Source organism: Agelaius tricolor, unplaced genomic scaffold (genome assembly GCF_023055355.1).
Source record: "Agelaius tricolor isolate 1412-34295 unplaced genomic scaffold, bAgeTri1.0.p SCAF_84, whole genome shotgun sequence".
Classification (NCBI taxonomy): domain Eukaryota; kingdom Metazoa; phylum Chordata; class Aves; order Passeriformes; family Icteridae; genus Agelaius; species Agelaius tricolor.
This window is the reverse complement of record NW_027269344.1, coordinates 174,872-188,395: the sequence shown is the minus strand read 5'-3', so window position 1 is coordinate 188,395 and position 13,524 is coordinate 174,872. Positions and strand designations below refer to the sequence as shown.

At 50.1% G+C, this 13,524-nt stretch overlaps 1 long non-coding RNA gene across 1 annotated transcript; it reads right to left on the bottom strand.

Moving 5' to 3' along the window:
* Positions 1-5,367: 5,367 nt before the first annotated feature.
* On the bottom strand, positions 5,368-10,055 carry LOC139585542 (uncharacterized). Its single transcript, XR_011677105.1, has 4 exons — positions 9,923-10,055; positions 7,217-7,436; positions 6,734-6,819; positions 5,368-6,481 (listed from the first exon to the last, which is right to left on the bottom strand). It is a non-coding gene; the product is annotated as an uncharacterized lncRNA (long non-coding RNA).
* Between the last annotated feature and the right edge of the window lie 3,469 nt (positions 10,056-13,524).

Genomic DNA, 13,524 nt, shown 5'->3' with positions numbered 1-13,524 from the left:
AGGGATTGATATACCCACCGCTGACACAGTAACCATTCTGACAAAAGAAATGTGCAAAGTGCCCCTCGATGCCTATGGTTGAATAGGACAGGGATTGAGTGCGTTTTTGATGGGAAGATCAAGTACTACAATTAAAAGGTATTCATGTGCATTTAGGACTTATTGATGCTGATTATTTAGGACAGATTCATGCTATGGTACCCATTGATGACCCTCCTGTCACTATTCAGAAAGGAACTTGCATTGCTCAAATTGTACCTTTTGTGAATTCTGTTCTGAATACAGTGGACCGAAGTCGTGGCACAGGAAGTTTTGGATCAACAGGGATACCTCAAGTGTTCTGGGCTGAGAAAGTTATGGAGAACCATCCAGAAAAGACACGTATCCTCACTGCCAGTGGATGTCATCCAGGAACCATATCAGTAACAGCCTTGATTGACACTGGAGCAGATGTCACAATACTCTCGTGACTTTGCTGGCCTCAATCGTGGCCTCTCACTCATGCAAGTTTTGGACTTCTGGGGTTGGGTGGTGCTACAACAGGTGGCCTGTCAGCCATTGTAATTAATGTGAAACATCCTGATGGCCAACAAGCTAACATCAGACCCTATGTTGCCGATGCTCCTCAAAGTTTGTGGGGACGACATTGTTTATCTCAATGGGGTGTCAAAATTACTACGGATTTTTAATGGGGGCCACTGTGATGCAGGGCAATGAATGTCCAGTTGTAGCCTTGACGTGGTTGACAGATGAACCTGTCTGGGTTGGCAACCTCCATCACATTAATGTTACTTAAGTCATCAGTTCATTTGCTTCCCACAGGAGTTTTAGGACCATCCAGGCAGCGTATGCATGCATTGTTTTTAGGTTGGTCATCCATCTCCTTGATGGGACTTTTTGTTCTCCTTGGGGTTATAGACTCTGATAATGAGATTATGATCATGGCCTAGACACTCCAACTGCCTTTCACTGTTCCCCAAAGAACTTGAATAGCTCAACTGATTTTATTTCCCCAAACCATGAGCATACCTTTTACAGACGTAATATGAAATAGGGGATTTGGGTCTACTGGAACACCCCAAATATGTTGGGTACAACCTATACTAGAACAATACCCCACATGCTGGTGTACCCTGACATTAAAAGGGCAAAAGATAACACTTGACAGCCTCATAGACACAGGGTTTGAAGTTAGTATCTCTCAAGACAAATGGCCCTCACAGTGGTCCCTTGCTAAAGTGCTCCAGGCACTTTCAGGCATTGGAGGAAGCAGCCGCAGCTGTCAAACCCACCACTGGATACAGATCAAAGGGCCCGAGGGACACCGTGCCTCAATCATACTGTTTGTATTACCAGTACCAATGGTACCGTGGTGGGGGATGTTCTCTCCCAATGGGGCTTTAGGATTCAATCAGCTTTTTAAAGGGGGCCGTTGGAGAGCGACACTTTAAAACTAACCTGGAAAACAGGGAAAATGGTTTGGGTGGATCAATGGCCCCTACCATTGCAAAAACTTTGTGTATTAACAGAGTTGCTCCAACAACAAATCCAGAAAGAGCATTTTGTCCTTTCTAACCGTCCTTGGAATTCTCACATTTTTGTTATCAAAAAACAAACTGGCAAATGGCGCTTACTCCATGATCTTTGAAAAATAATGCAGCTATGGAAGACACAGAGGCCTTACAGCCAGGTCTCCCATCTCCTACCATGATTCCCAAAAATTGGCACTTGACTGTTACTGATTTAAAAGATTGGTTTTTTGACATTCCTTTACATCCTGATGATGGTCCTAAATTTTCCTTTTCAGTTCCAAGCACAAACATGCAGGCACCCTTAGAGCAATATCACTGGATAGTTTTACCTAAGGGCATGAAAAACAGCTGTACTATTTGCCACTGGTATATTGCTAGGTCCTCAATTCTGTTCATCAACAAATGCCTAATGTTCTTTTGCACCATTCTATGGATGATATTTTTGTAACAGCTGAACAACAGGAAGTCATGGAGGAAGCCTTAGTTAGCCCTTGTCACCAAAGCTGTAAATCAGGCAGGGCTTTGCATAGCTCCCAAAAGGTACAAAAACATCCTTCGTGGAGGTGTTTGGGGTGGTGCATTGGAGTCTCTTCAATTTCTCCCCAAGCTCTTCAAATTCAGACAAATATTTGCACCTTACATGATGCACAAAAATGTTTGGGAACAATCAACTGGGTGCACTCCTTGTTAGGGAATTCAAATACAAAGCTAAAAGTCCTTTGTTTGAATGATTAAAAGGAGATTCCGACCTTTTATCACCTAGACAACTTACATTTCAAGTTCAGCAGGTGCTGCAATGCCCAACTGATGTCATAATAAACCAACAAGCTGCACACTGGGCACCTGAGCTGCTTTTCTTTTTAATAATCTTGCATCCAGCAAAACAGCCCCATGCCTTGATGTTTCAATGGGATCCCAATGCACCAGACTCTTTGTTTATCACTGAATGGATTTATTTACCACACCAAATGACTAAAACCATCAGTACCCAACATGAAATGATGGCCCAACTGGTTGTTAAGGCCTGACAGAGACTCGTTTCTCTTGCAGGAGGGGAATTTTCCACTGTTTTCCTACCTTTAACCACCTTTTATTTGAATTGGATAGTTCAGGGATCAAGGCTCTTCAGATGGCCTTTCCTGAATTCAGTGGACAAATCTCAATACATCCTCCAAAACATGAGTTGTTTTAACAGCTTTTAAAAGCTTTTTTTAAGCTTTTTTTTTTTTTTCAATTGACAGAGAAACCCAAGAGGAGTGAGGTTCCACTTCAAGCCTTAACAGTATTCACAGATGGTTCTGGTCACTCTCAGAAATCTGTGGTAGTATGGAGAGACCCCTCTTCTAGTGGGTCTAATGGAGAGCAGATTTATCCATATCTGAGTGGTCCCCCCCAATTGTTGAACTTGCTGCTGTTGTCAGAGCTTTTCAAAAATTTTCTGTTCCTTTTAATCTGCTTACAGATTCAGCTTATGTTGCAGGAATAGTGATGAGAGCCAAAGCATCAGTTTAGAAAGAGTTGAAAATTCACAACAATTTTATTGGTTGCAGCTCCTTGTTTTTTCCTTAGAAAATTGAACATTTCCTTACTTTGTTATGCATATTTGTTCACATACAGACCGTCCCAGATTTTTAGCTGAAGGGAACAGGCAAGCTGGCCTTTTAACAATGCCTGTACAACAATCTGTTCTGCCTAATAAGATAGAACAGCCTAAATTGATCCATTTATTTTTTCACCAAAATGGTGTCACTTTGATTTGGCACTTTGGCATTAGTAAAGCCCAAGCTTCAAGAACTATTGCTGTTTGTCCTGATTGCCAAAGGTGCTGTTTTCTCTCTATTGCAGGAAGTATTAATCCCAGAGGGCTTCAGAGCCTTAAAGTCTGGCATCAGACGTTACCCATTTTTGTGAATTTGGTCATTTAAAATATATTCATTCCTCTATTGATACCTTTTCTGGTGCTCTTTTTGCATCTGCCCATTCAGGGAAAACAGCTTACGATGTCTCTAGACACTTCACTGCTGCTTTTGCCATTCTTGGTATACATCTGAAGTGAAGACAGGCAATGGCCCAATTTATATTTCCCATCGAGTTGCTAACTCTTTTGCCTTCTGGGGAATTATGCACAAAACAGGTATTCCTCATTCCCCAACAGGCCAATCTGTCACAGGCTCATGGCTCCCTCAAACATCTCTTGGTACAACAGAAAGGGGGGTCAGAGATGGAACCCTGCCAAGAGACTGCAGAAAGCCCTTTATGTGATCAACTTTTTGAATTGTTCTTTGATGGACCCCAACCCACCGATTGTTCCACATTTTAATCATGAATCACAATTGCAACAAAAGGAAAGAAACCCCTGCATTAGTGAAGGATCCAGAATCTGGTAAGATATTGGGGCCTTATCCTTAGGCCACCTGGGGTAGAGGTTTTGCTTGTGTCTCCACAGAGAATGGTCCTGAGTGGATTCCAGCAAAGAATGTGAAGCTGTTTTTAAGAATCTTTGAGTGCATCACCTGAAGATTCACCTTGAACACCAACATTGGCGGAGAACCCTTGTGAACAGGACCTCACCACCACACCAGCGCCTGTTTAACCTCTAACAGACTTATGTCCTTAAGAAAATGGTTAAGATTACCCAGTGGTATCAGGGTTTACAGGGCTAGGAAAACTCCTGGGGGATTGGAGACTTGGTGGATGGATAAAAAATTTAGTTAAAATAGGCTTCTATGTATTAGGCATTGTATTATGTATTGTTATGGTTATTCCTTGTATTTACAGTGTGAGAAAAAATTAATAGACAAGTCACTTGTCTAGTCAAGTGTATTTTTGTTTGAACGGATAGGGGGAGGGATGGGAATAAAACAGAGAGAACAGTAGAACTGATAAAGGGGCCTGATATCTGAGGCCTGATTGAGTGGAAACTGTGGGAAAGACAGACACAGATAAAGGTTCCCTGGGCAAGAAGTGATCAAGAAACATGTTGTGATACTTTGTGACGTTACCAGGTGACCTGATGTCCTGAAGAATGTGTAACCAAGGGAAATTGTTACAAAAAATTGAGCCCTATAAAACTACCATACAAGTAAAACCCTATATAAATCCCTGGCATACTCAATAAAATTGGCTTCTGATCTGAAATCGGATGTCCCGTCTCTCCATCGTCATTAACCCCCCTAGGTGGGGGGAAGATGTTGGAGAGATTCCTTTCCCTTCTCTTTGTCCTGATGTGATTTGGTTGGTAATAAATTCACTCCCTGTCTCAGGCTGGCTCTATTTTGCCAATGCTGGTGCTCTGGGCGGGATCACTCCCATTCCTGCACTCAACTCCCAGGCCTCTCCACAGCCAATCAGAGAATGTGATGAACAAGAATCAGCCAATCAGAGAGAGCAGTTTTGATGACTCACCAGTTGCTTGGCAGACCCACAGCACCCAGTGTTCCCTGGACCCCACCCTCCCTGCTCAGTCACACCCCAATCCTCCCTGCGCAATCACAGGAGGTCCCAGTCAGGTGCAAGGCCAGGGGAAGGGGCTGCGGCTGCCACTGGCTCAGGAGCTCTGAGGGCAGAAAAAAGGGGGTGACACCGGGATGGGGGACACTGGCAGGGCTTCCCTTAATGGTGCCTCCATTTGTGTTGGCCCAAGTGAGAGCTTCTGGAGAATCTCTTCCCACACACAGGACACTCATTGGGCCTCTCCCCAGTGTGGATGTGCCTGTGGGTGACGAGGGTGGAGTTGCGCCTGAAGCCCTTCCCGCAGTCGGGGCAGTGGAAGGGCCTCTCCTCTGTGTGAATCTGCTGATGTACTGAAGCACAGACAGACAACTCTTCAACTAAGTTGAAAAGAAGGGTATTTTATTGCAGTGCTGGACACATAAGGAATCATTTCCAAATGGATGTGCAAGGAGTTGCAGACTCCTGCTCTCTATTTATACAGAAAAGGTTTTACATATCCAAGCGGTTTCTAAGGATGCATAATACATAATCATTATCTGCCCACTTTGTATTATAGTCAGCTGAATACCTAATATGTCTGCACAATTGCACTGCCTTAATTGGGTCTGTGGGATTTTGAAATAAGGGAGTGGGCGTATGTGAAGAAGAAAGCTCTCTTCCTCATGGTAAACTCTTCACCCATGGCGAGTTTGCAGGACTTTTTGATCTGCTGGTCATGGTCCAAGCCACTCCAAACTGATTATTCTTAAGGCAAGATATTTCTATGGTCTCTGCTCCTCCACAATTGCTACATCTATCCCTGTCACTCCGAGCTTTACTTTCTAATATATTTGTTACTCTTTCACTAACCTATGTGATTTTTGCTTAGCTAACATACCTTCTTAACTAATTTTAAAATCTTAACTAAAATATGTAATCTTCTACTATCTCAGTTATACTCCCAGTTGGCCCCTTGACTCAACCACAGTTTTCAAGTATCGTAAATACATTTCCAGCTGACCCCTTGACTCATTACGATGAGATTGGACCTGCTCAGAAACAACTTCCTACACTCGGGACACTCATAGGTTCTCTCCCCAGTGTGGATCTTGCAGTGATTGATGAGGTTGGAGCTCCACCCAAAGCCCTTCCCACACTCCCCACACTTGTAGGGCCGTTTCCCCATGTGGATCACCTGGAGCCAGATCACATCTGAGCTCCAGAGCTCCAGCTGAAGCCCTTCCCACATTCTAAGCATTTGTGGGGTTTCTGCCAGCCATGAGTTGTCTCCACCACCTCTGAGTTCTGAATGAATCTCTGGCTGCCTTCTGGACACAGGGGGCATCTTTCCTCCTCACAGCTGCCAGGGCTGGGTTTGCAACCCCTCCTTGTGTGGGATCTCCAGGGCTTATCCTCCCCATTGGATTCCCATGCCATGGAGCTGCTCAAAACGGCCTCTCCCATGAGGTTCTGCAGCAGGGATTTGCTCTCCCTGGTCTCTGTCTGCAGCTCAGTGCCTGGGGAAGGAAAGGAAAGGAAAGGAGAGGAAGGAATGAGGAAGGAAGAAGGACAGAATGAGAAGGGGAAGGAGCTGTGGACAAGGACAGGATGGGATTTGCCTCTGTGCCAGAGGGAAGGGGAAGGAGATCCCCCCAGTTCATCCCTGGCAGGACGGCATTGGTAGCGGGGTTGTCCTGCAGCCAGAGGAAATGTTGGGCTGAGACATGAAACAGAGGAGAGGGAGAAAGGGGCAGTGACTTCCTCCTTGCCTGCCTCAGTGTCCCAGGCCATCTTCCTTTTCCTCGCAGCCTCCTCCAGCTCCATCCAGACAAAGATTGGGATTGACAAATCCTGGCTTGGGGGAAAAACAACAGGTGAGGCCCTTGGTCCTGCTTCCCAAGTCCAGCTCAAAAAGTAACTGCCCTGTTCACAGTTGGATGGGCCCAGACCCTGCTCATCTCCAGCCTCCCCCACCCCTCCAGGCTGACAGGATCCCCCAGCTCCAGGATTGGCCTTTGTTGCTCTCCCCACTCTGATGCCAATCAGAGTCCCAACACCAATGTCCCCCCCCAGCTGGTACCACTGCCCCAGCCAGTACAGACAGTTTGCCACAGGAACCTTCCACAGTTCTCCAAAGGGGCATCTGTGTCTCACCCTTGGGGCCCTGCAAGATCGAAGCATCCCCTCCCCTGAAACAAACCCTCCCAGAGATCCTCCAATGGATTTGGGGTGAGTTCCCCCTCCCCACTCACCTGTGAGATCTGGGGGGATAGATGCTGCCAGGGCCAGGGGAGCTGCAGACTCAGTGGGCGAGTGGGAAAACAGCGTGGTTCTGCTGCAGCTCCTCCTCTTCTTCCTCCTGTTCCTGCTCTTCCTTTTCCCATCCTCTGCTTCTTCTCTCCCTCCTCTTCCTATTTCTCCTCCTCTGTGCCCAATCCAGATCCTCCTTTCACACCCTTCTCTCTCCCATGGCTGCAGCGTTTGGGTGGAGGGAACCAGGGAAAGCCCCATGAGCCCCCCAGGGATGGACAGGGGGCTTGGGAATCCACCCAGTGCAGATCCATTCCCCTCCAGAGCCCCAGGGAATCACTCCAGGGATCAAGCGATGGGGACACAGTGGGATCCCCACGGAACCACCCTTTTTCTATCCCATCCCCAACTTTCCCTCCCCTCTCCTATCGTTCCCCCAACCCAAGGACCCCTCCCAACTCAATCTGGGGATCCCATCCCTCTCCCACTCTGAATCCTCTTTTTCCCTGCACTCCCACCCCTTTCCCATCGTGCCTTCAGCTCCACCTCTCGTCCCTATTTGGTTTTGGGGGATGCAGGTCCCTCCTGCTCAGTCTGGGTGGTCACATCCCCCCTTTCCCTCAATTCATGCATCTCCTGGCTGCTTTTTCCTGGGAGCAATCCCTCAGTTTTGGGACTTTTGGGGTGTAGTTTAAGAGTGTGACAGCTCTGTCTGGCTTTCCCCTCCTGTTGTGGCTTCTCAGTTGCCCCTGACACCCTGGGGGTGCTGGGATTTTCTTCCTGGGGACAAGGATGTTCATCCCCTTCCAGGAGCCCAATGCCCGTCTGGGGCTCCAGTTCAGGGGGTCCTTGAGCAGCTGCCCCAGAACCTCCCCCATGGTCTCCCAGCACAGCCAGAGCCACTTGGCCTGGGGTCCCCAAAGGCCTCAGCAAGCCCCAAATCCCTCCCAGGAACCCTCAACTCCCTCAAACTCAGCATCCCCTACATCCCCTGCAAGTTCCCCCCATGGCACCAGCCATGGCCATGTCCCCACATGTCACTGCCCATGTCCCACCATGTCATCACCCACGGCTGTCTCCCCACCATGTTTCCATCCCTGTCATTGTTCCCCACATCTCCATCCATGCGTGTGTCCACCCACATCCCCATGAATGGCTATGTCCCCCTCCATGTCCATGTGTCCCCCAGCTGGTTCAGGAAAAATAAAATACCTCTTTGAAGAAAAGTGGAAAAAACTGTTTATTACACACAATAAAACCTAAACAATATTAAACAATAAAACCTCTTGCTGCTCTAAAAGAGAGACAAACTCACAAAGTCCCTCTCTGGGCTGTAGCTCAGCTCACTCAGTCCCTTATCAGTCCCTCTGGCGCTGGAAATGCCGCGGCCCAGGCCCGGCCTGGTGGGCCACAGGTGTGAGCTGCCCGTGCTCTTCTGGTGTTCAGGCCAGAGCAGGTTTAAGCAGGTCCAAAGAAAAGGGAAAAAACCCCACAGTAGGGAACTACTTTGCCTCAGCTAGCTAAAACTAAATAAAAGCAAAGGAGAGCTCTGTCCCGCTGTCTGTCCATCCGCAGACAACACAGTGCAGGAGCAGCAATGTGGAGGAGTGAGTGCAGTTTCTGAAAACAAACTCTGCATTTCTTCTCTCCCTCTTCACTCTCAGGAAAAGTCTTAAAGGTACAAAACTTATTATTCCGCATAAACAGAACAGACTGGAGATGCAAGCATCATATAGTCCACCCTGAACATACCTTCAACACCATTCAGTACTCCCTGATGTCACCAGAAGATAGGATTGAATGCAAGAGATTTTATGGGGTTGAAAGTCAACAAATCTGCCCTCCCCAAGGAATTCCCATTGTAGGTCTGTGTCCCAATGGATGTTCCTGCTGCTGGGTTTATCTAGCTACCCACAGGGAACCAGGAAGATGTGGAGCCTCCAAGCCAGGTGTCTTCCCAACACGGATCCCCAGGACCATGGATCACCAGGGCTCTGCCCAACAACGCTCACTGAGGATCATCCAATGTAGATCGTCTCATGGGGGACAGAGCTGGAGCAGCACACAAAGCTCTTCCCTCACGTGGGGCACTCACAGGACTTCCCTTAGTGGCGCCTCCGTTGGTGTTCTGTCAAGTGAGAGCTCTGTGAGAAGCTCATCCCACACTCAGGACACTCGTAGGGCCTCTCCCCAGTGTGGATGTGCCAGTGGATGGTGAGTTTGGCGTTTTGCTTGAAGCCCTTCCCACAGTTGGGGCAGCGGAAGGGCCTCTCCTCTGTGTGAATCCGCTCATGTTTGAGGAGATCGGAGCTCCTGTGAAACCTCTTCCCACACTCCCCACACTCGTAGGGCCTCTCCCCAGTGTGGGTGCCCTGGTGTTTTCTCAGGTCAGAGTTCCACCCATAGCTCTTCCCACATTCCAAGCAGGTGTAGGGCCGTTCCCCCGTGTGGATGACCTGGTGCCGAATCAATGCTGAGCTTCCTCTGAAGCTCCTCCCACACTCCCCACACTCATAGGGCTTTTCCCCAGTGTGGATCACCTGGTGTCGTATCAGTTGGCCCCTCTGCCTGAAGCTCTTCCCACATTCCCCACACTCATAGGGCTTTTCCCCAGTGTGGATCCTCTGGTGTTGGATCAGGATGGAGTTGTGGCTGAAACTCCTCCCACATTCCCCACACTCAAAGGGCCTCTCCCCAGGGTGGATCACCTGGTGCTGCCTCAGGGTGGAGCTCCAGCTGAAACATTTCCCACATTCCAAGCACCTGTGTGGCTTCTCCCTGCCATGAGGCTTCTCCACCAGCTCCAAGCTCTGGCTGGATCACAGGATGCATTCCTGGCTCACAGGGGCTCTTTCCTCCCCAGAACTCCCTGGGTACGGTTTGCAGCCCCTCTTCATGAGGTACATTCGGGGCTTTTCCTCCTCCTCCATCAGGCCACACCCTGAGAATTAAAAATCCTGGTTTGCAGAAAAAATCAAGAGGAGAGCAGCTTGGACTGGGAAAACCTCCATGCCCAAGTTCATCTGGGAAAGTTATTGGGCATCTTGTGTCTGAAAGAACCTCCAAAACACCATGATTCAGCACAAAAATCCTCTAAACATCAAGATGCAGATCAAAAACTTCCCAAACGTCAATATTCAGCAAAAACCTCCTTCAAAATACAGAGATTCAGCCCTCACAAAGCACAAAAGCACCAACATTTGCCCAGTAAAGCTCAGAAACCCCAAGATTCAGCCTCTGTGAAAATCATGGATTCCCCCTCCCCTGGTCACCTGCTGCATACGGACAAAGCTCCTGGGGCTGGGGGGGAGGCTGCAGATACAGGGAGGAGTAGAACCGTGTGGTGCCGCCTCTTTCTGCTCCTCCTCCTCCTCTGTTCCTGCTCTTCCTCACACTCCTCTTCCTCCTGCTATTCCTCCTTCTCCTGCACAATCCCACCTTTTCCTCCCACGTGCAGGGTTTCACCATTTTGTTCCTCAACCCTGCTTCTCCTTCCCTTCTCCTCCTGCCCCAGGCCCAGCACCCGCTGCCGGCTCCCTCTTGCCCCCAAACCCACAGCATCCCACGGCAGGGGCAGGGATGGAGCTGGGGCAGGTCGGGCTGGGGCAGCGCTGGGCTCTCGGCCGCTCCCGCCCGCACTCGGTCCCCACTGCAGCCGCTGCCGCCAGGACAGCGCGGGGGGGCCCGGCCTTGGCGCTGCCCCACTCCCACCTCCCCAAATTCCGCTCGCGGGGGGCGCTGGGGCCGAGGGGGGCGCTGGGCGCAGGTGGGGAACGCTGGGAGCTGCGGGTCTGCCTGGCAACTGCTGAGTCATTAGAGCCGCGTGCTCTGATTGGCTGAGCGCTGCCTGAGGGGGGGGGGATGTCCCACAAACGCGGGATCCCCATGAAAGGAAGAAGAGGAAAGTGTCTTTACAATCAGATGCTGTGAATCTGCTGAGAGATAGACCCAGGAACTTGTACGTAAGGAAGCGACAAGAGAAGCCATCAGTTTAAGAAAATGTTGTTAACTGATGACACAGACTGCTGCTCAGCCAAGGTCCTGCCATATTCATGAACTTCGAGAAGAAGAACAACAAAGACTTCACAGAGCCATGAATATCGGTTGCTACACAAAAGTAGGGAGCATATCAAGGGGATATGTAGTAAGTGGATTGGGAAGTCTCTTCCTCTCAAGTACACCACCCAATGCGGAAAGGAAGAGGGAGATGCAGCTGGGAAAATTAGGATGAACAGGAGGCTGTGTCCTCCACCAACTGGAGAGACCCTGTAGGAAATGTCCCATGGCCTCTCCCTTTCTTTAGGAATGAAATTACTTTTACAGGACTCCTCTGTCTGCTTTGTGGACAGAATCCTCTGGTGATGTCAATTTTTCCACACACCTTGGGACTCGTCCGGAATTCTATCCACCGTCTGGGGCAGCGGGCAGTGAGTGCAGCTGAAGGTGCCTCACCCAGTTTGGGTGATCGGCCCCCTTGGGGGCGGCAGCACCGGGGACTGATTGGGTACCTGAGAGTGACCAGGAGACAGACGAGCGACACATCAGGGGGGGCTGTGAAGAGTCAGCAGGGAGAGAGCACTGAAAATCTCATCAGTGAGTGCACTGGGATCTTTGGGGAGTGAGCACGGCAGGGCACCCATGGAGACAGAAAAGGGAAAGCCAGGAAGGGGTCCTGTGCCAAAGGGATGATGATCCCAAAATATCTCTGAAGGGTCCCTTGGGAGAAGGTTGAGGTAGATTGCACACTCCCTCAGAGGCAATTAAGGACTTGGACACCCAGGGGGGCAATAAGAGAAGTGGAGAAGGGATTTGGACAACAGGGGATGGATGGCATTGGTGTGCTGGGAAGAGACTGCGTGAAGGGGAGTGTGCAGGAATTTGGTTAAGGCAGGAAGCAGCAGGAGGAATCTATGTGGTGAGAAAAAGAAAAGGGGAGGAAGAGAAAAATACTCAGAATTTGGATGTTTTTCAGCAGAGTCTTATCCTCAACATTTGCCAGCTGATCATTTGTATCCCCGGTTTCCAGGAGAGGAAAACAAGGAGGTCAGGGTTTCAGGGGGTTTCTCTGTGGGGGGCAGCGGCAGCACCGGGCGCAGAGGTGCGGGACCGGGAGCACGGGCTGGGGGCCTGGGGGGAGCTGCGGGGCCGGGCCGGGGCTGTGGGGCAGCCGGGGCTCAGCGCCGGGCGCTGCCTGACCCCACCAGCCCCGGGCAGGGCCGGCAGTGGCCCCCGGCCCCCAGGAGGCTGCGGGACGCCCCGGCCGCTGCCCGGCCCCGTGGAGCTGCCGGCCCTGCCCGCCGGGGGGCGCCTTTGGACACTGCGGCAGGACAGGGACCGGCTCTGGGATACGGGCTGGGGAGGGCACCCTGAGCACAGGGACGAGGAGCAAGGAACACCTGGGAAATGTGGATTATACAAGGAAGGACTGAGATTTTCTTTTCTTTTCTTTTCTTGGGATCACCACAGAAACGAAGGATTTTGCAGAAAGCTCAGCAGCTCTCAGAGGATGAGCACCCACAGGCACTGAGGGGGGCTGCAGGAGGGGCAGAAGAAGGCCCTGCAGCACTTGGGCACAAAGGCACAGCAGGTGAATGCAAGAAGGGAGCAGCAAAAGGCCAAGCTGAAGGCAAAGGCCAGGGCAGAGTTCCTACAGCCCCTGAGGGATCAACCCCAGGGCCCAAGGGGGCCCCAGCACCCAGGGCACGGGCTCGGCCACAAGCACCCGGCAGAGGCATTGCCCTCCTCGGCAGGGGACAGCCCACCCAAACAGCCCCTGGCAAGGAATCAGGGCTCCAGCTGCAGGGCACAAGGACACTGCAAGCACAGACAGCAGCACCCTCAGGACCAGCAAGTCCACCCCTTGATGGACATGGATTGGCAGGGCTGTCACAGCTCCCATCACACCAGGGACCCTCCACACTGGAGCCCTTGAGAACATTCAGGGTGGGTTGGCATTGAGAGGAGGCCTCTCCTGATGGACACAGGGGCCTCTCAATCCACTCTGAATCTTAGACCTAACGGGCAAAATAGGAAAGGCGTGGTTTAATTATTAAGGGAATAAGTGGGAAAGATGAGCAGGTATGATTTCATCAACCACTACTAGGAGATGTAGGGGATACGCTTGAAATAAATTAATTTCTTTTTCTTCCTACTGTGATTGCAATTTACTGGGAAGGAATTTGGTGGCTGGATTTTTATATTGTAAAAGGTGATACAGAGGCTTATGATGTTGTACTTATGTGTCAAATGTCTGGCAAGGCCTATGCTGAAGTGAACCCACAAATGTGGACAGTCCCAGGGAAAGAGGGAA